Source organism: Mus caroli, chromosome 1, assembly GCF_900094665.2.
Source record: "Mus caroli chromosome 1, CAROLI_EIJ_v1.1, whole genome shotgun sequence".
In the NCBI taxonomy this organism is placed as follows: Eukaryota; Metazoa; Chordata; class Mammalia; order Rodentia; family Muridae; genus Mus; species Mus caroli.
In genome coordinates this window covers 105231638-105251790 of record NC_034570.1, presented here as the reverse complement: position 1 = coordinate 105251790, position 20153 = coordinate 105231638, and the positions used below count along the sequence as shown (strand labels likewise).

Below are 20153 nucleotides of genomic sequence, written 5' to 3'. Positions count from 1 at the left end.
CTAGAATACCAGCTTCCTCAGGTTATCTTACCTGGCTTTCCTTTTACATAAATTCTAATGTCAGAAGATACTTAGGTATGGGTGAGTCATTGATTCTCCTACTGGAGTGAGATAGAAAGAGTTATGTCCCTCTCTAATAATCCCCTGCCCTAGGCTCTATTCTGAAAGTCATAGCTTTTTTATGGTGATGCCTATTACCTTCATGGAGGTCTAGTTAGGTTCAGATTAAGGTCAAAGTGATTATTGTTCTTTGCCTTGAGGATATTCTCTGTCCCCTGTTGATGTTCTTTTTCTTCCCATTATTTCAGTGTTTGAGATATTATTCTGCTAAAATGAGGTCTGTCTTTGCTAATGCATAATTGTTGGGGTTAAATTAAGATATCCTGAAGACACAGAATTTGACTGCTGCTTCAAGCAGGAGGAATCTCAGCCAGCTGGTGAAACATTTTGTAAAGTAGGCAACACCCACAGATGAGCAAGGAAAAGGTAATTGGTAAGGAGAGGAAGGCCAGTATCCAGGATGACTACAATGATCACCTTTCATAGTGCATCCTATTAGTGCCAAAAAGTGCTTTGCGGGACTATAGAACCCACTTTTTATTTTGAGTGCAGATTGGATGAGACAAAGTACTGAGGGACTGGAGAAGTAGCTCTTGTGAAATTGTGGACAAGATTCTACAAAACGACTTCAGGTGGCAGTAACATCTTTAAAAAACATTTAGTGTATGTGTGTATATGAGTGTATGAGAGTGTGAGTGGCTGTGTGTGAGTCAATATGGGTATATGTGTTTATGTATGTGTGTGGGTGAGTTTGTGAGTGTGTGCATGCCTGTGACTGTGAATGTATGTGTATGTGTGTTTGTATGTCTGTGTATGTCTGTGTCACTATGACTCAGTGTGTGAATGTGTGTGTGTTGTGTGTGTATTTGTGTGTTGGTATGTATATTTTTGTGTGAGTGTATGTATCAATGTGTGTCTATGTGTGAGTGTTTGTTTTTGCATATATAAGTGTGTATGAGTGTGTACATGTGCATCTGTGTGAGTACATGCCTGTGTGTGTATATGTGCATCTTCCTATGTGTGTAGGTTAATAAGAGTAGGAGAGTGATCTTGTACATATGTTTGAATATGTGTGAAGACCAAGGGATAATTTGGGTTGTCACTACTTAGGTATTGTTCACTTAAAAAATATTTTTAAGGCATAAAGATTCCCATTGTCCTGGAATTTGCACTTACAAAGTAGGTGAGAAGAGCACAGCTCTAGTGGGAACTAATGCCCCATCACACACACACACACACACACACACACACACACACACACACACAGTAAGTATAGATGTGTGTGTATGTGTGTAATTATGCAAGTTGATTAAATGGGTGGGCCCCCCAGAAAATGTGTGTGTGTGTGTGCGTATGAGTGTGGGTTTTTCTGTCCATCTTGCCTGTGGAAAAGTGTTTGTGTTTTTTGTTTGTTTGTTTGTTGTTTGTTTTTCTGCAAACATGACTTTGTTTTCTTCATTCACAAAGAGATAGCAAGTGCCAAATCTCCCACTCTCCTGCCCAGCCAGATGCAATGTTCCTGGTCAAAAAAGAAAGGAATTCTAACAATTCGTCCTTACTTAATCCCTGCTGTTGCTATCAGTAATTAATACCAAATGTATATCTGTTTTTCTATATGTATGTACAAATAAGTTAGAAGTGTTCAAAGATTCATGCTGGAGATATTTTCCATTAATGATAATTAAATTTTGTTTTGTCAATTGTTTTGAGCATGTAAATAACTGATACATGTCACCAGGCTTGTTTGCTATTAACTTGGCCACAATCGCCAATGCTTCTTCCCAACCGATGCCTTCAAAGGAAAGATAAAGAGAAATGGTGCTCTGCAGGTTCCTGACAATTATGATCATAGGTTACAGTCAATACACTTGTCAAAGTCCTTTGTAACCTAGTATTGTAAGTGTTCCTTCCACCTTCACAACCTATGATTTTATCTTGTCAGTCTGTTCAGTCCAGTGATCTCATTTTCAAAAAAAAAAAAAAAAAAAAAAGTCAACACAAATACCTTAAAATCCTCCTGAAGCCAATCAGATCAAACACATTGCAATTGTTAAGATACTTGAATCAAAATGAAGAATCCTGTGTTAAGGGTTGGATAGATGGCTCAGTAAGAAAAAAACACTTTGCTTCCTGAAGACCTGAATCTTGTTCCCAATATCCATGTTGCTCACCTTACAATGACTTGTTACTTCAACTCCAAAAGATCTGAAACATTCTTCTGGCTCTGTGCACCTTCTCATATGTGAGGACATATAACCACACATATACACATACATACACATAAGTAAAATAAGGAAGAATCCTGGCTTAATTTGAGTGGAGGTCCCTAAGCTCTTATAGATGGAAGCTTGGAGCTGTCTCTTGGTCTTCACTGTCATTGGACAACGGAGCCAATAGATCAAGGAAGAAATTAATTTTTGGATTTTGAGTAACTTAATCCTATATAAGAAAGTATATGCTTTGCAACTTTTAAAGCATTATTTGATACTTTTAGTACATGAAGGTAAGACATGGTCCTTTTTATGATCAACTTAATGATGACTGGGTTATGATATATGTGTGTAAAGAATCAATACAATTAAGTGCTCAGGGTACTGTCTCAGAGACATACAGGAAGAGAAAACTGTATAAGGAATTTTTTACTTGAAAGGAAAGTAGGGTGGCTTAACTCAACATAAAATATGCCACTTTTGCCTCAAAAGGAAAAGGAGATACTTTATCTTAGAGCCAATTATGAGTGACCATGACCATCAAACACAGATTCAACTTAACCCAACTAACAACATAGTACCAGTTTGGTGAAGGTTTTCTGGTAACATAGCAAATTTATAACATAAGATTATTTTTCAAATACCTTGGTTGGTATATCAAGCAGGCAGGTTAGAGTTAAGTGAAGAAACTCTAGCACAGATCTCAGATGCTATACTATATCATCCTTAACCTTTGGGTTGATGGAAGTTGAAGGTATTGTTACTATATTTCAAAAGGATTTGCTCAACATTCACAAAGATAATAACCAGACACAGAAGTCAGCAATAAATGACTATTTAGGAGTCCAAAAATCAAAGATAACACAAGATAGTTTGGCTCGAGACTGAACTTATTTGGATTTCTCCATAGTAATTAAAATTTTAATAGCCAATAACCCTTATGCAATGTTCAACCCCATGCAGTTTCTGTCTTGGAAGTCCTGCTAACAGCTTGTGAGGGCATTCAAGGTTAAGATAGCTGCTGGTCTAGGACACACAGAGTTCTTGGACAGCTGAATATATTCAGAACTTTGAGTAGAAACTAAGATCCAATTGTAAAAAATATTTACAATTGGAAAGAAAGTGCAGGTAACAGTTCATTTCAACCAACATATGGAGACTTTAGGAATAGGTGTTATTTTAGACCCTGGTGGTAAGTATTAGGCTTTAGTTGGAGTTAGAGAGTTAAAGAAAGCAACAACTTAATGAGTTGCTTTTAGAACTCTCATGGATTATGCATGGAACCAATAGAAATTTCAGTGAGACATACTGAGTTTATTTTAGGCTGAGGGAGGGAAGGACTTCGGCATGATTCTTATAGAAATTTACTTTTGAGAGAAGTAACATGTACATTTTATTTCTCTTCATGGAGCATGAGATCAATAGACCAGGAAGCAAATTTGTTGCTATTAGGTGTCAAGAAAAAGGGACACATCTTAATCATAAGGACTCTCAAGGAGTAACAGAGGAAGCAAGAACAAAATCTAGAGCTTTTGTACTTGACATGAGAAAGAGCAGAAAGACTAAAATAGGATCCAGAGGATCAGAATTAGTTAAATAATTTTAGCAGACTTTGAGATATTGTCACTCTATCTTTTTCTAATATTGGGATGTGGGAAAGTCATGGAAGTAGCCTGGTGTATGAGAACCTGAAATGGAGCCTTTCCCCATAGACTCTGGGTAGTTGGTTTGGATATGAATGATGTACATCCTCAGTTGTTCCTCCTCTATAGGAACTCATTCAGCCCTGGAAGGAAAGTTTACTAATTCAGCAAATCCTCAGACTTCAACAAAGCTAAAGCATCAGAAAACACCAATAAAATAGACACAATTAATGCAAAAGGGCATAGCATATATTTATTGTCCAGACTCGGTGGAATTAGGGGATGAAGAGTGGTGGGGAAAGAAATTGTAAAAAAATGGAGAAACTAAGATGACTTTCAGAGAGTTAGGGATTCTGAAAATAAAAAACAATGACTATATAGAGAAAGATTTACTGAAGTTGATAGGGACAGAAACTGGTTCTCATCATACATAATAAGAAAAAAGTAATGGTAAAAATAGGTTTTTGATTTGGCCACATTAAAAAGAATGACAATGTTGATCAGTGACTCTCCCATGTACATATTTTGGGTATTGCATAATACACAGATAAGTACTCGTGGCCAAGGAGTGCTCCTGATAATCATTGCCCATCATGAAATAAGTTTCTGTCTGCTACATACCCCAGGAAATTGTTTGGAATCTGTGAATTTTCTTCTGGAGACAAGTTCTCTTTTGGCTGGCAAGTCTTTGATGTCTTCTGCCTCCTCAGCATGAGATTCTGAGCAAAGTTCAATTTCTCAGGGCCTCCATCCCCCATGACACTGGGATTACCGTTCTGTGAAGGTATTCTGTTCTTATAATATGGGGACTGGGGACCCAAACTCAGGTTCTTGTGCTTAAGTAGCAAGCACTCTTACACACCAAGACATCTCTCCAGTCCCAAAATCAGTATTTCCATATTCATCCAATTCCTATTATAGTCAATATTATTATTAACATTTTATATAAGCTGATATTCTTTAAGTATGTTTTTCAATAGATCTTTTCCATTTCTACTTTTCTATGAATATACTATATTTTTTTATAGTTTGGCAGGACTTTTAATCACTTGAAGGATTGAGAAATTCAAATATTATGAGACAGACTGAAAATAGGAGAAAACATAAGCTGGAAGAAATAGAAATAGATATTAAGAATTAACAACTTGCCAGCTCAAGAACCTGTCAATCATACTAACTTAGACTGAAATATTTATTCAGTCTAAAATTCAGAAAATCCTGTGACTGCCAGAACCTTACTTATAAGACACCTGCACTGTCAGTCAGCCAAACTTCCAGAAATCAATCCAATTTTGATTAATTTCTTTGCCCTCTGTCTCACACTTTATAATCATTTGATTATTAAGGTAGTTGGATGTCTCCCTAAATAAAGACATGGTCACTGATAAGTGAAGTCACATGAAACAAGACCCTAATTAATTATGAAGTCTTATTTAGATATCTAGTAATGAAAGTGCAATAAAAGCAAGGAAAATGGATTCTATGACCTGTAACCAGAACTCTTTCCAACTAATAGTCTGCGATGGCAATCAGGATCCAAAGAAGCCCTGGTGACTGATAAATTTGAATGAAGGTTAAATAATTATTTTTAAGCAGTTAATTATTATAATCTAGTGATGAGCTTCACTGCTTTATTAAATAGATCAGCATACTGCAGACACACAAATTAGCATGTACTCTGAAACCCTGCCAAGGGAGGCTCTAAGTCCTGTGGAAGTAAATGAAGTTCTTCATTCCTTTTCTACCAATTAACTTCTATATGGACGTTTCACTGGCACAAGATTTTTCTTCCCTGTATGTTATATGTTAGCTTCTGTAAAGGTGCATATGTGTGTGCATGGATGTACATATGAAAGCTAGAATACAGTTTCTTTAGGAGTTTTCCATCTTATATTTAAACAGATTATTTCACCATCTCACAGCTCTCCAAGTAGGTTAAACCTGCTAGAAAGGGAGTAAGAGGGATCTACTCTTACTCTACTCTTTTCTCTACTTCTCCTGTAGGACTAAAAGCATGCCTGAAATTGTTTTCATGCTCATTGTGGGTGAACTCCAGTCTTCATGATTGCAAACCAAATACTTGGATAATTGAGTCTTCTTGCTAGCAAAATGTAAGTATGTGGGTTTTTTGTTTATTTGTTTGTTGCTATAGAAGGCATTATTTATGTATAATGAGTACACAAGTTAGGTATTATGTATGTGTATTTTGTGTATATGGTAGGCATTATGACATTATGAATATGAAAGGGGTGAGCATGTGTGAATAAGATAGTGTATGCTTGTTACATTTTAAGGTGTTTGTGTGGAGGATGGTTCTATGTGCTTATTTTTGTTATGTGTGTCATAAGCATTATGTATGTGTTTGATTTGTATGTGCGGGTAAGGTAGTGTGTGTGTACATGTTTTATAATTGGTGTGTATGTGTGTGTGTGTGATACATATGCATATAAAATATAGATTGTAGGTCAGTGTTTTTTTAGAAATGAGTAAATTTGTACATGACAGCATCATAACAGAAAAGCAGAAATGTAAAGTGAACTGGTTCACATTGTTAATTATTGGTTTACAGAGTATCCATAGCTCTTTAAGAAACTTAACTCACCTCATCCTTATGTTATTTATACAGTTAATAGTTACTAGGAGAGGGAAGGAGACTTTCTTAAGTGGTGTAGATACTATTAAATTATCCACGTTTCTGTAATAACCCGTTGTTCCTAATCTGTAAGCAACACAAACACTAGTGAAATTTACACAAACACTATCTCTCTCTCTCCCTCCCCCCTCTCTCCCTCTCCCTCCCTCTCTCTCTCTCTCTCTCTCTCTCTCTCTCTCATAAACACACACACAAACACACAAAGAAAGAGAGCTAGTTGTTAAGCGAAAGTAGTCAGCAGAAGTGGAAAGAACATGAGACAACAAGAGAAGTAATAGGAAATGAACATGATCTAAGTGTATTATGTACACTTCTGAAAATATAATGAAACACATCATTCTGCAGAACTAATATGTGCAAACAGACACTTCTGAAAACTACTTGCTTTTCTAGACCTTTTTGAGATATTTCATCTTCCTCAATGTGTTGGTTTTAGTTTGAGAGGATGCAGGCTATCCTGGTAAGGCATGTATAGCATCAAGAGAGGGGAATAGCTAGTCACATTGAGTCTGCAGCAGGAAATTAAAGTGAACAAGAAAATATGTGGAGCTCATTTAAGACCCTCCTCTAGTGACCATCTGTGTCCAGTGATGTACTGATTGCTGAAGGTTCAGCAATCTTCTCAAACAGCCAGCATCTAGGGATCAAGCATTCAAGTATGTGAGCCTATGGGAGACAATTCACCAACCACAACAGCTTTTAGTGTAAGTTTGAAATCTGAAGCATATGTTATAACAGACCCTTCAGTAGACCTATCAGCTGCCCATCCACCTGTTTCTGTCTTAGTAATAGAGTCCAACTTTCTTTTAATAATCATTGAATTCATTTACATTTCAAATGATGCCCCCTTTCCCCCTTCCCCCTCCTCAAACTCCCTGACCTATCCCTCCTTTCCCCTGCATCCCCTTTGACTCTATGAGAGTGCTCCTCCACCCTCACACCCACTTCTACCTCACCCCTCTAGCATCCCCCTACACTGTGGCATCAAGCCTCTCTGACATCCCATTGATGTCAGATAAGGCCATCTTCTGCTATACATATATCTGGATTCATGGCTCCCTCCATGTATACTCTTTGGTTTGTGGTTTAATCCCTGGGAGCTCTGGGTGATGCAGTTAGTTTGTATTGTTTATTTTATTGTATTGTAGTCTTCAGCTCCTTCAGTACTTTCCCTATCTCATCCATTGGAGTTCCCAGGATCAGTCTGGTGGTTGGCTGTGAGAATCTCTATCTGTATTGATCAGGTGCTGATAGAACCTCTCAGGGATCAGCCATATCAGGCTCCTGTCATCAAGCTCTTCTTGGCATCCGAAATAGTGTGGGGGTTTGGTGTCTGCAGATGGGATGGATCCTTAGGTGGGAAAATCTCTGGATTGTCTTTTCTTCAGTCTTTGTTCAATTTTTTTTGTTAATGTTTTTCCTTTGGACAGAACTATTTCTGGGTTAATAATTTTGAGCTGTGTGGTTAGCCCCATCCCTCAATAGGGTGCCATGCATATCTACTAGAGATGGTCTCTATGAGTTGTATCTTGCATGTGTTGTGTATTTCAGCTAACTAGACATGCTGCTTAAATACAATTATGCATTGTACCAGTGTAACTTGGTTCCATTAGAGCTAAAAGCATCTTTGTCTTTTTAAAGGATACAGGCTAGTGGCCTACACTTGGTCAGTAACCAGGAATGATGAGATGTACTGCACCATCACAGGTTTCTAAGAAGCAGATAGATTATACTTAATTGGATATTCAACATCTCTATTCAGGATTCTACCACATGAAGAAAGGAAAGGAAACAATAAGGACCCATCCTAATTTGTTATCATCACCTTGTATTTTTTAATAAATAAAAACCTAACCCAAAAACTTTTGGTGTCCTTAATGTGTTGTACAAATTAATGGGCCTACATCAGACATTCTGGGATTTCTCTTGCAAATTCAAGATATGTCAGCATCTTTGTTTGGGTGGCATAGACATAGAATACAGCCATTATTTATTATATGCCAATTAACTCATAATGTTCAATATTATAAACTAATTTTTCAAAGTTTTACTGTCTTGTATACACACACACATTTTTGGAGACTGGAAACGTTTCAATGATTTGTTAACAAATATGAGGTAGCTAGGCTCGAGAACTAAGTCAGTAGTTAAGAGCAATTACTGTTCTTGCAGAGAACCTGAGTTTGGGTCTCAGCAACAATGTCCAGCAGTCCACAACTGAATGGAACTCTAGCTCCAGAGGATTTAAAAGTCTGACTTTCCCCCCGGGGGGGGCGTTGAGAGCGAGCGAGAGACACCACACACACACACACAGAGAGAGAGAGAGAGAGAGAGAGAGAGAGAGAGAGAGAGAGAGAGAGAGAAAGAGAGAGAGAGAGAGAGAGAACTAAAAATAAAACAAAATATTTAAGAAGAATTAAAATAAATATGAAGTATATTGTGGATCAGTGGTAAAATCACTTGCTACTAACCCTGGAGACCTGAGTGTGATCCATTAAACTCATGTGGTGGAAGGAAAACTGATTCTATCTCTTTGTCATCTGACCACATTTATGTCAAATGTGGTCATGCATGCCCTAGATTCATACAATATAAGTTAATTTTTTTGAAGTAAAGATATGTGTCATATTTACAATTTAATGTCTAGAGAACTGTGATGAAACAATTTGAAGATGTATTTAAAGCTCCCAATAAGATAGAGAGGCCTTTAGCTTAGACAAAAATTGTCATTGAATACCATACCCCATTTTTTCTCCAGTTAGTCAATGGCAAATTAATAAATGTTAACTAAATAAAAGTTAAATAAAAAAGTATCTGGTGGCTTTTGAAATTCAGTGTTCTGAGGTTCACACAGTAATTAAATTAGATTTCATGATTTGAGATAGCTAAGTAGCTGTGATTTTTGCCTTACAAATTTAATGGCAGGAGTGGATTTGTAATGTCAGCAAAGACAGAGGATCCCTTAAGCTCACTGCAGTAAGGTCAACACATTTGGTATGTTCCAGTGCAGACCTGTTCAAAACCTAGACTTGTATACAAAAGAATAGAAACAACAACAACAAAACCAAACAAACAAACCAAATACAGGAATAGCAAGTCTTTAAGATCATTTGCCCATTATTGCAGAGGACATGAGTTCAGGTTTTAAGATCCAAGAAAAGTGTCCCATAACTGTATTTCTGTAACTCCTAAGCTGCATGATACAGCACCCTCATATAGAATCCACAGGTATATTGGCATCCAGCAAATTCTACTCAAGTTCATGGATTCAATTATATACATAAACATGTATATATAATATAACATTGTTACATGGGTTCCGGGATTCAAACTCAGGTCCTGTTCTTGCTCGATCTGTTAATCCACTTTTTCAGTCCATGATACAGTATTTCTCTGGAAAATAATACATATTGATTTATATCTAAATTTTTCATTTTTCTCATATGACATAGAAATATGCCCTTTGTCATTGATTGCATAGATTAAGCATTAGCATTGGAAAGATTTTGAGGTAGATTATTAGCTGTGGAATCAGACATGAATCATCATGTTGCAATGAAGCAAGAGTTGAACATGCCAGCCATAACTAAGCTTCGGCATGAGTAAAGAGAAATAGCAGAGGGAGAAGAGATACTTGCAATAATTAGCTCCTTTCCCTTATTTCAGGAGGTGAACTTTGTTCTTTGAGCTTTCTCTCTGCAGGGGAGGAAAAATGCTATTAGTGGAGCAGAAAGATCTCTTCTCCCACTGAGAGACACTTGTAAAAGTTAGAGATGAGAAGCTGTGCTAATGAAGGTGGGCATTTCTGCTGTGAGAATATTTGTATGTGGCTAAATATATCCCACATCTGCACAAAGCCCAAGAGAATCCCTCAGCCCACCGCAGCCACAGTCTTTAAAGGATTTTCTCATGAGAATGTTAAAGGAGACCCTTGGCATGAAGCTGAAAATCTGGACTGAAGAAAGGAGGAAGCACTTTTATCTATATTATCTTTTTCCTTCCTTCCTTCCTTCCTTCCTTCCTTCCTTCCTTCCTTCCTTCCTTCCTTCCTTCCTTCCTTCTTTCGTTCTTTCTTTCTTGATTGGTTGGTTTTGGTTTGTTTTTTTTTTTTTTTTGGTTTTTCGAGACAAGGTTTCTCTGTAGAGCTCCGGCTGTCCTGGAACTCACTTTGTAGACCAGGCTGGCCTAGAACTCAGAAATTCGCCTGCCTCTGCCTCCCAAGTGCTGGGATTAAAGGCGAGAGCTGGTTGTTTGTTTTTACTTGTGTTTAAACTAAATAAATCAACTTTGGGAATTTTGAAATTTAAGTAAGGAAATATTTACATAGTTTCATGGACTCTACAGAATGATTCTGTATTTTAGATATACAGTATTCACCAAGGAGTCTAGGCTAAACAAATAGTGTGGGATAAGTATGCTCAGTGTTTAAACTCCTTTCATTATAAACTCCAGATCCACATCAGATGCCAAGGACTCTTGTAAATCCAGTTACAGGTGTGTGCCTCTGTAATTCTAAAAATATTCCAGAATGATGAGAAATTAAGATTAAGGATCAAACAAGAGACACTGTCTTGGACAAGGTGTACAGTGAGGACTGATACTCACTGGTACCTCTGACTTCCATATCTGTGTTGTGGAACACCTGGGCAGGTTACTACATAATAATATATACACACGTGTATCCACACTCATACATGTCCATGCACACATGCGCACATAAACACACACACACATACACACACACACTGATGTTTAAAAAAAATGAGAAAGAAAAAAACATGAAGAGACAATCGAAATAACTGAGCTGTCATCATCTTGCAAGCTTGGTTGCAATTTGAAATTCCTCAGGGAGGACTATAAATCCTAGCACTGGTTATGGTAAGCTCAAGTTCTCTAGCCCTGCCCAGACACCTATGACTTTCTATGACTTTTTTTGAGAAAAAGTTTAAGTGAAGTTGGGGATGGTAAAAACTTGTATTGGAAGACTGTTGAGTTAGAAGTATGATGATGAACATGTAGCAAAAGAATACTTTTGGAAGGGAAATATAAAAAATGTAGTGGACAGGGTAACAGATCATCATCATCAGAGATATGATGCTGAGTTTAAAAATGCAGTCAGACTGGCTATAGAATACATGAGACATTGAAGTACAAAGAAAAATGAAGATTTTGGTGGGTGAACAGGTATTGTTGTAAATCCAGAATTACTTACACTAACTCTCTGTGGATAATTGTCCAATTTCTTAAAAGTCTCAACAAAGAGACTTCAGTGTTGTGAACAGTTTGCCTCTGCGTTTTCCCTCACAGAAGTGCCCATTCTCCCTCCAGCTCTAGGCAAGCAAGATATGCAGACAGCTGGTTTTAGTGCTGCATCCTCCTGCAGCAAGCTGGTGATCTTCCTGAAATGACTTCATTTTAGATAATGTCTATGATGAAGCTCTTACAGGAAAGTCCTATGAGTATATAAAGTTGGGAAAGATTTCTGCTACTATTATTATTTTCCTGTTATTATTATACATATATAACAATCACTAAGTATTAGCCCATCCATTTTGAGCACATCTCTGCAGGTTTATGAAAATATATTGTCTTGTATTAATGCTATATAGACAAATAGATGACTTCTCAATTCTTTAAAATGATCTTATAAGAATTCCTAAGATTATATAATTATTTATTAAGTTATTTTATATTTGGGCTACTATTATGTCCTCTTCTGATTGTGAAAACATCAATGAGACCTCTGTCATCTCCCATATGCCAGCAGTTAATTGCTTATAGACAGTAGCTTTCTACTAATCAGAGTATATTCCAAAAGATTTTAAAACAACTACCAAAGGTCATAAAAAGGGAACTAATCATTTACTATATGTGCTAGGACAAAAGACAAAATATTGGGGTTTATCTATACAAAACGTCACTAATAACTTCATTATGATTTTTATCTTTCAATGAACCTGTGGGTCTGGGAAAGGTGATGAATGCTTCGCTAGATAATTACTCCTAGTGGATATTTGTGTAAACACTCTCTGTTGGAAACTTCTATTTCAATTTATGATTTGAATTTCACGTGTGATCTAGTCATGAATTTTTTTCAGTTGGTATATGCTTTATTCTAATGTCGCTTGAGTGTGAGCAAAATAAAACTAAACCCAGAGGCATCAGTCATGGAGTTCGCACACGTTTGTACCGGAACCCACTCTATTTTGCTTAGATAGCTCTTGGATGGTTGCTATCTCTCCAGCAGTAAACTTGGGAGAGTCACATTGTCATAATCAAATTCTTCATCAAGAAAGAAGGGCTGAACTTCATCTCCAAGTATTACTTAATTTTTACCACATGATGTATTCTGAGAAGATATATAAGTGTGGAGGACAAAGAGAGCAGTGATGGAACTGAGCTGAAGAGAAGTTTTTAGAACACTTTTTAGACAGAATTGAAGTCAAGAAGAACTTACAATTTTAGGCATAGCATTGGGAGAAAAGGAACTGAGAGTAAGGTCATTATTGTGACATCAAAGCAGTAGGAGAGAGCAAGATTAGAAGGAGAAAGCAGAATGGAATAATTTAGAAACTACAGGTAACATAAAAAACAAACAAACAAACAAACTAAGAGAGCAAAGTGCAGAATGCAGAGGGAAAAGAGTTGAAAAAGATTCTGCAGAGAGGAGAAGGAACAGGCAGGCTTCTCCTTACCATGGGACAGAACAGGCCTTCTCTTAATAACAATGCAAATTTAGTTTTATTAAAGGAACAAAAGTTACCTCCTACAAACTTGGGTTTAATTCATTTAGTTTAAAATGGTAGAAGCTTTTTCTTTCACTGTTCAATAAAGATCAGAGCTCATTTTTCATCCAGAATGAGTGAGTTGTTTCTGACCTGGTGCTTGGTATTTTGCTCCATATGCATATATACGTATGGATGTGTGTGTGAGTATGTAACTGTAAGAATGTATGGAAGCTGGTTTGAACGGAACTATATAAATGTGTATGTATGTGTAATTTGTGTGTGAATTTATGTTTATACAAATTTGCTTAGGTAAATGTTTTTTTTTTTCTTTTCTTCTGTGAGGGATATTCTCTTCTCCTAGTCCAATAGAAGTTTATTGCTCCAAACATCCCCTTAACCTGAGAAGTAAGAGGCACCTGGGCAAAAGGGAATAGCCTCTAGCAATTAATCCTTTTCTTAATCTCCCATTGTTTTAGGATGAGGTGTTAAAGTGCTAGAGACTACAGTTTCTGGCCTCAAAGGAACACAGAAAGCAGGTCAACTATAATAGCAAACTTAGACAAGTAAATTTTTAGTTATTATACAGCAAGCCTAAATATCTCATACATCAAATTCTTAGCCTCCACTAATGTTCTTCCCCCACAGCTTCCTCAAGGAGAGTTGATGAAAGAAGCCCCCACCAGGGTGGTCCCCAGCAGATGAGCTGTCATCCTACACATCATCACAGCAGTTCCTTGAAAGAATGAGAAGTCACTAGTGGATCCTTGAATGCCAGACCACTGAAGCACCTTACCCACCTAGTTTCTCTTTAAGACAGCATCAGGTAATGAGTTTTCTACACCTGCTGTGTACTGACTAGGAAACTTCGGAACTACTGTCCCAAACAAGAAACAATGTATCACTAGATGAGAATTTGGAGGAGCAACAGGAAGAGGTGGACATTTCTAATCTGAGATGAAACTGTGACAGCCTAATCCAATATTAATTAGAAATTAATGATTTTCTAAGACCATCCAAAAGTCTCAGCTGCCTACAATCTTTATATAACCATTCTACAGCTCCATTTGTCTCTAGAAATTGCCTTTTAGTTTCTTTCTCAGACTCTTTTCAGTATCTTACACATACCCTTCATCCCAACCACATGTTGGCATCAGGTCAAAATGTGATTCAAAATACTTAAAATAGGCACTTAATAATTTGCTTAAATGTTTTAAAATTTTATATATATGGTAAGGGTGGATGGGATTTTACCAGTGGGAAGAGTCCAGATCCTGGCTCAGCAGTTTCAACTTTTATCTCATAGTCAGCAATGGGCTATTGACAGACTCAAAAGACATAGAAAGTATTGCATTAATGGTTGTTCCTCATTGAAACGGATAATATAATGGTGTGGTTCTCTCATCAACAAGTCAACTAAGAAAGTTATTTCAAGGTTAATAAAATGAGTTTGGTAGATTTGGCACCAACATTTGAGGAAATTCTGAAAGCCTCTTCCATTAAATGACTTCTGGTCACAATCAGAACTTCTGTAGCCATTGTAGCCATTTCTTTTCTATTCCTTTTTCCTTTTCCTTTTTTGCTTGTAAGTGAAAGTGTTTTCTTTAGACAAAAGTAACTCTAAATGGGCTATAAAACAACTAACCTCTCTCAGTATAAAGTAAATTTGTCTTCTAAACTAAGAGAAAACTGTAGTTTAGTGGTATCTTGAGTTTCAACAATGAAAGGATAAGTACAGAATCACTTGGAAGCCGAGTCATTAAAAGAGGACTTTTTCGAGTTTGATGAAGAGGAATGTAAGTCTACTCCTACTAAGATAGAAGAACATTCTAGAAGACTGGAAAGGGCCAAGATTTGGGCCAAGTTTAACACCCCTAGCATTTCTTCTTGGACCCACTAAACTGTATTGGTCTAGTATGAATGAATTCAATACTACTAAAGATTTCTGGATCAGGAGATATCTTACTGACAGCTGAAATAAGAACTATGGACTGGCAAGCTGCTGATTTCTAAATTAAATACCCCTTTATTTATCTATGAACATCCAGGTGGTCTAGTTCTGTGAGAAAACATTACTGTTTTCTCAAATCAGTTACCCATAGTGGAATATCCTTACATGAGAGAAAGCCTGGGTTGAGCAGTAGACACATCAGTAATAGGAATTCAAAAATTATATGGGGATTTCCTCTGAAATTAAACATTCTTTCCTGGGAATAAGGGAAGAGAAATTCAGATTCAGAATGTAAATAAAATTTGCAAAGCTCGGGAAACTTTTAAAAATATAGTGCCCCTTTCTACTATTCAACATAGTTGCTGGAATAGCACCTTACCCTATCATGTGCACATGCACACACATGCTCATACTCTAAGTATCCATAACAATATCTCCATACAAGAACACTTACAAACAGATACAATATAAGATAAGTGAACACTAAGATATGAGTGGGAGTAAGTGTGGATCTAAAGAACAAGGCTGGGGAGCTAGAAGCACATGCATGATGGTGCTCTAATATGGAAGCTTGTGCTCTTTTTCTACCAAGTCCTAAGGCTCAGTAAATGAGTCAGAGGATTTTGGTTTTGCATCACTGACAATAGGATTTTGAAGAAGGTTGGGTTCCAGCCTCTGTAGCATCAGCACTATTCAGAGATGGCTTGTTCTAATTTCTTAATATAGGTTCTCATGTAGTCTTGTTCTCATGTTCAGGCTAGGCGACACCAGAAATATAAATGAAATGCAATCAGGAGTTTGGGATTGCATACACTTACCTTTAGAGTTCCTAGTTCTCTATAACCAGCCGACCTCTTCCACTCATATTCTTTCTGCTTCTGTTTCCTCATCAGTTAAATTAGGAAGTAAAGTTGTTGTCATTGGTTTGGTGAATCTGAGTGCACGTTTCTAAGGAAACTAGAGTATTCACATACCATGGAGCTAGAATTAAAAATGGTTGTGAGTTCATAGAAAACATGGAGACAACAATCAAAGAAAATGCAAAATACAAAAAGATCCTACCTCAAAACATCCAGGAAATCCAGGACACAATGAGAAGACCAAACCTAAGGATAATAGGATTAGATGAGAATGAAGATTTTCAACTTAAATGGCCAGTAAATATCTTCAATAAAATTATACAAGAAAGCTTCCCTAACCTAAAGAAAGAGATGCCCATGAGCATACGAGAAGCCTATAGAACTCCAAATAGACTGGAACAGAAAAAAAATTCCTCCTGACACATAATAATCAGAACAACAAATGTACTAAATAAAGATAGAATATTAAAAGCAATAAGGAAAAATGGCCAAGTAACATAAGAAGGCAGGCCTAGTAGAATTACTCCAGATTTCTCACCAGAGACTATGAAAGCCAGAAGATCCTGGAAAAATATTATACAGATCCTAAGAGAACACAAATGCCAGCACAGGCTACTATATCCAGCAAAACTTTCAATTGCCATAGATAGAAAAACCAAAGTATTCCATGAGAAAACCAACTTCACACAGTATCTTTTCAGGAATCCAGGCCTTCAAAGGATAATAACAGAAAAAAAAAAAAAAACACAAGGACGAAACTTATGCCCTAGAAAAAGCAAGAAAGTAATCCTTAAACAAAACTAAAAGAAGATAGCTGCAAGAACAGAATGCCAACTCTAACAACAAAAATAACAGGAAGCAATTATTAATTTTCCTTAATATATCTTAATATCAATGGAGTCAAATCTGCAATAAAAAGACATAGACTAAAAGACTTGCTAAACAAACAGGACCCAACATTTTTCTGCACACAGGAAAGCCACCTCACAGACAAAAACAGACACTACCTCAGAGTAAAATCCTGGAAAACAATTATCCAAGCAAACGGTTCAAAGAAACATGCTGAATCAGCAATTCTAATATCAAATAAAATCGACTTCCAACCCAAAGTAATCAAAAAAATCAAGGAGGTGCACTTCATGCTCATCGAAGGTAAAATCTTCCAAGATGAATTCTCAATTTTATATATCTAGGCTCCAAATGCAAGGGCATCGACATCCATGAAGGGAACTTTAGTAAAGCTTCAAGCACACATTGCACCTCACACAATAATAGTGGGAGACTTCAACACCCCACTTTCATCAATGGACAGGTCATGAAAACAAAAACTAGACAGGGACACATTAAAACTAACAGAAGTTATGAAAAAAATGGATTTAACAGATATCTACAGAACATTTTATCCTAAAACAATAGGATATACCTTCTTCTTAGCACCTCATGGTACCTTCTCTAAAATTGACCATATAATTGGTCACAAAACAGGCCTCAAAAGATACAAAAATAGTGAAATTATCCCATGCATCCCATCAGATCACTAAGTACTAAGGCTGATCTTCAATAACAACATAAATAATAGAAAGTCGACATTCACATGGAAGCTGAACAACTCTCTACTCAATGATAACTTGGTCAAGGAAGAAATAAAGAAACAGATTAAAGACTTTTTAGAGTTTAATGAAAATGAAGCCACAACATACCCAAACTTATGGGACAGAATGAAAACATTCCTAAGAGGAAAACTCATAGCTCTGTGTGTCACCAAAAAGAAACTAGAGAGAACATACAATAGCTGCTTGACAGCACACCTAAAAGCACTAGAAAAAAAGGAATTAAATTCACCCAAAAGGAGCAGACAGCAGGAAATAATCAAACTTAGGGCTGAAATCAACCAAGTGGAAACAAAAAGAACTATGCAAAGAATCAACCAAACTAGGAGCTGTTTTTTGAGAAAATCAACAAGACAGATAAACCCTTTGCCAGAGTAACTAAGGGCACAGGGACAGTATTCTAATTAACAAAATCTGAAATGAGGCCTGGCTGTGGTGGTGCATACCTTTAATCCCAGCACTTGGGAGGCAGAGACAGGCAGATTTCTGAGTTCAAGGGCTTCACAGAGAAAACTTGTATCAAAAAAAAAAAAAATCCCCAAAACCAAAAATGAAAAACACACCAAAAACCAATATGCAAAAAAAAAAAAATTCAAAAAACAAAAACCAAAAACCAAAAATCAAAAACCAAAACCCAACCCCCCACCAAAAAGAACAAAATCAGAAATGAAAAAGGAGACATAACAACAGAACCTGAGGAAATCCAAAACATTATCAGATCCTACTAAAAAAGGCTTTACTCAACAAAACTGGAAAACCTGGATGAAATGGACAATTGCCTAGAAAATACCAGGTACCAAAGTTAAATCAGGATCAGGTTAGCAATCTAAACAGTCCCATTTCCCCTAAAGAAATAGAAGCAGTCGTTAATAGTCTCATGACCAAAAAAAGTCCAGAAGCAGATGAGTATAGTGCAGTTATATCATACCTTCAAAGAAGACCTAATTTCAATTATTCTCAAATTATTCTACAAAATACAAGCAGAAGGTACTCTACCCAATTCATTCTATGAAGCCACACTTCGTCTAATACCTAAACTTCATAAAGACTCAACAAAAAAGAGATCTTCAGACCAATTTCCCTTATGAATATTGATGCAAAAAATTCAATAAAATCCCCACAAACCAAATTATGAAACACATCAAAACAATTATGCAACATGATCAAGTGAGCTTCATCATATGGTACATTTACACAATGGAGTACTATTTAAAAACAATGAATTTATGAAATTCTTAGGGAAGTGGATAGATCTTGAATGATATCATCCTCAGTGTTGTAACCCAATCACAAAGAAATCACATGATATGTACTCACTGATAAGTGGATATTACCCCAGAAACTTTGAATACCAAAAATACAATTTGCAAAACACATGAAACTCAAGAAAGAAGACCAAAGTGTGGATACTTCGTTCCTCCTTAGAATGGGGAACACAATAACCATGGAAGGAGTTACAGAAACAATGTTCAGAGCTGAGAGTGAAGGAAGGACCATCCACAGAGTGCCCCACCAGGGGAATTCATCCCATAAACAGCCAACAAACCCAGACATTATTGCATATAGCAATAAGATTTTGCTGAAAGGGCCCTGATATAACTGTCTTTTATGAGGCTATGCCAGTGCCTGGCAAATACAGAAGTGGATGCTCACAATCATCTATTGGATGGAAAACAGGGCCCCCAATGGAGGATCTAGAGAAAGTACCCAAGGAGCTGAAGGGGTCTTCAACCCTATAGGAGGAACAACAATATGAATTTACCAGTACCCCCAGAGGTTGTGTCTCTAGCTGCATATGTAGCAGAGAATGGCCTAGTAATCCATTAATGGGAGGAGAGGCCCTTAGTCTTGCGAAGATTATATGTCCCAGTGCAGGGGAATGCCAGGTTCAGGAAGCAGGAGTGGGTGGGATGGGGAGCAGGGTGGTGGGAGGGTTTAGGGATCTTTCAGGATAGTATTTGAAATGTAAATGTAGAAAATATTTAATAAAAAATATTTTAAAGAGTTTAGAAAACCCTTCAACATCTAGGGTTTTATAAGAACCAGAAAGTAAAAAATAAAAACATAATAATAACAATGGTTGTAAGACACAGATATGTGTCCTGAGAACTGAATCCCAGTCCTCTGAAAGAGTAACAAGTTCTCTTATCCACTGAACCTTCTCTTCAGCCCCTACCTTGTTACCTGGGACAAGATATTTCAGTTTTACCCAGAGGTCTTCAATTATTATGGCTACAACTCTAGCTCTGGGATAATGAGTTTGAACCACAAATCTTGGCTTCTTATTTTTATCTATGTATCTATGTATCTATGTATCTATGTATCTATGTATCTATGTATCTATGTATCATCTATGTATCATCTATGTATCATCTATGTATCTATGTATCTATGTATCTATGTATCTATGTATCTATGTATCTATGTATCTATGTATCTAT

The 20153-nt window shown here is 36.7% G+C and overlaps 1 long non-coding RNA gene across 1 annotated transcript; it reads left to right on the top strand.

Annotated features, from left to right (window-relative positions):
- The first annotated feature begins 5595 nt into the window (after positions 1–5595).
- LOC115031314 lies at positions 5596–8428 on the top strand. Its single transcript, XR_003836938.1, has 3 exons — positions 5596–5707; positions 5918–6024; positions 8208–8428. It is a non-coding gene; the product is annotated as an uncharacterized LOC115031314 (long non-coding RNA).
- The last annotated feature ends 11725 nt before the right edge of the window (positions 8429–20153 follow it).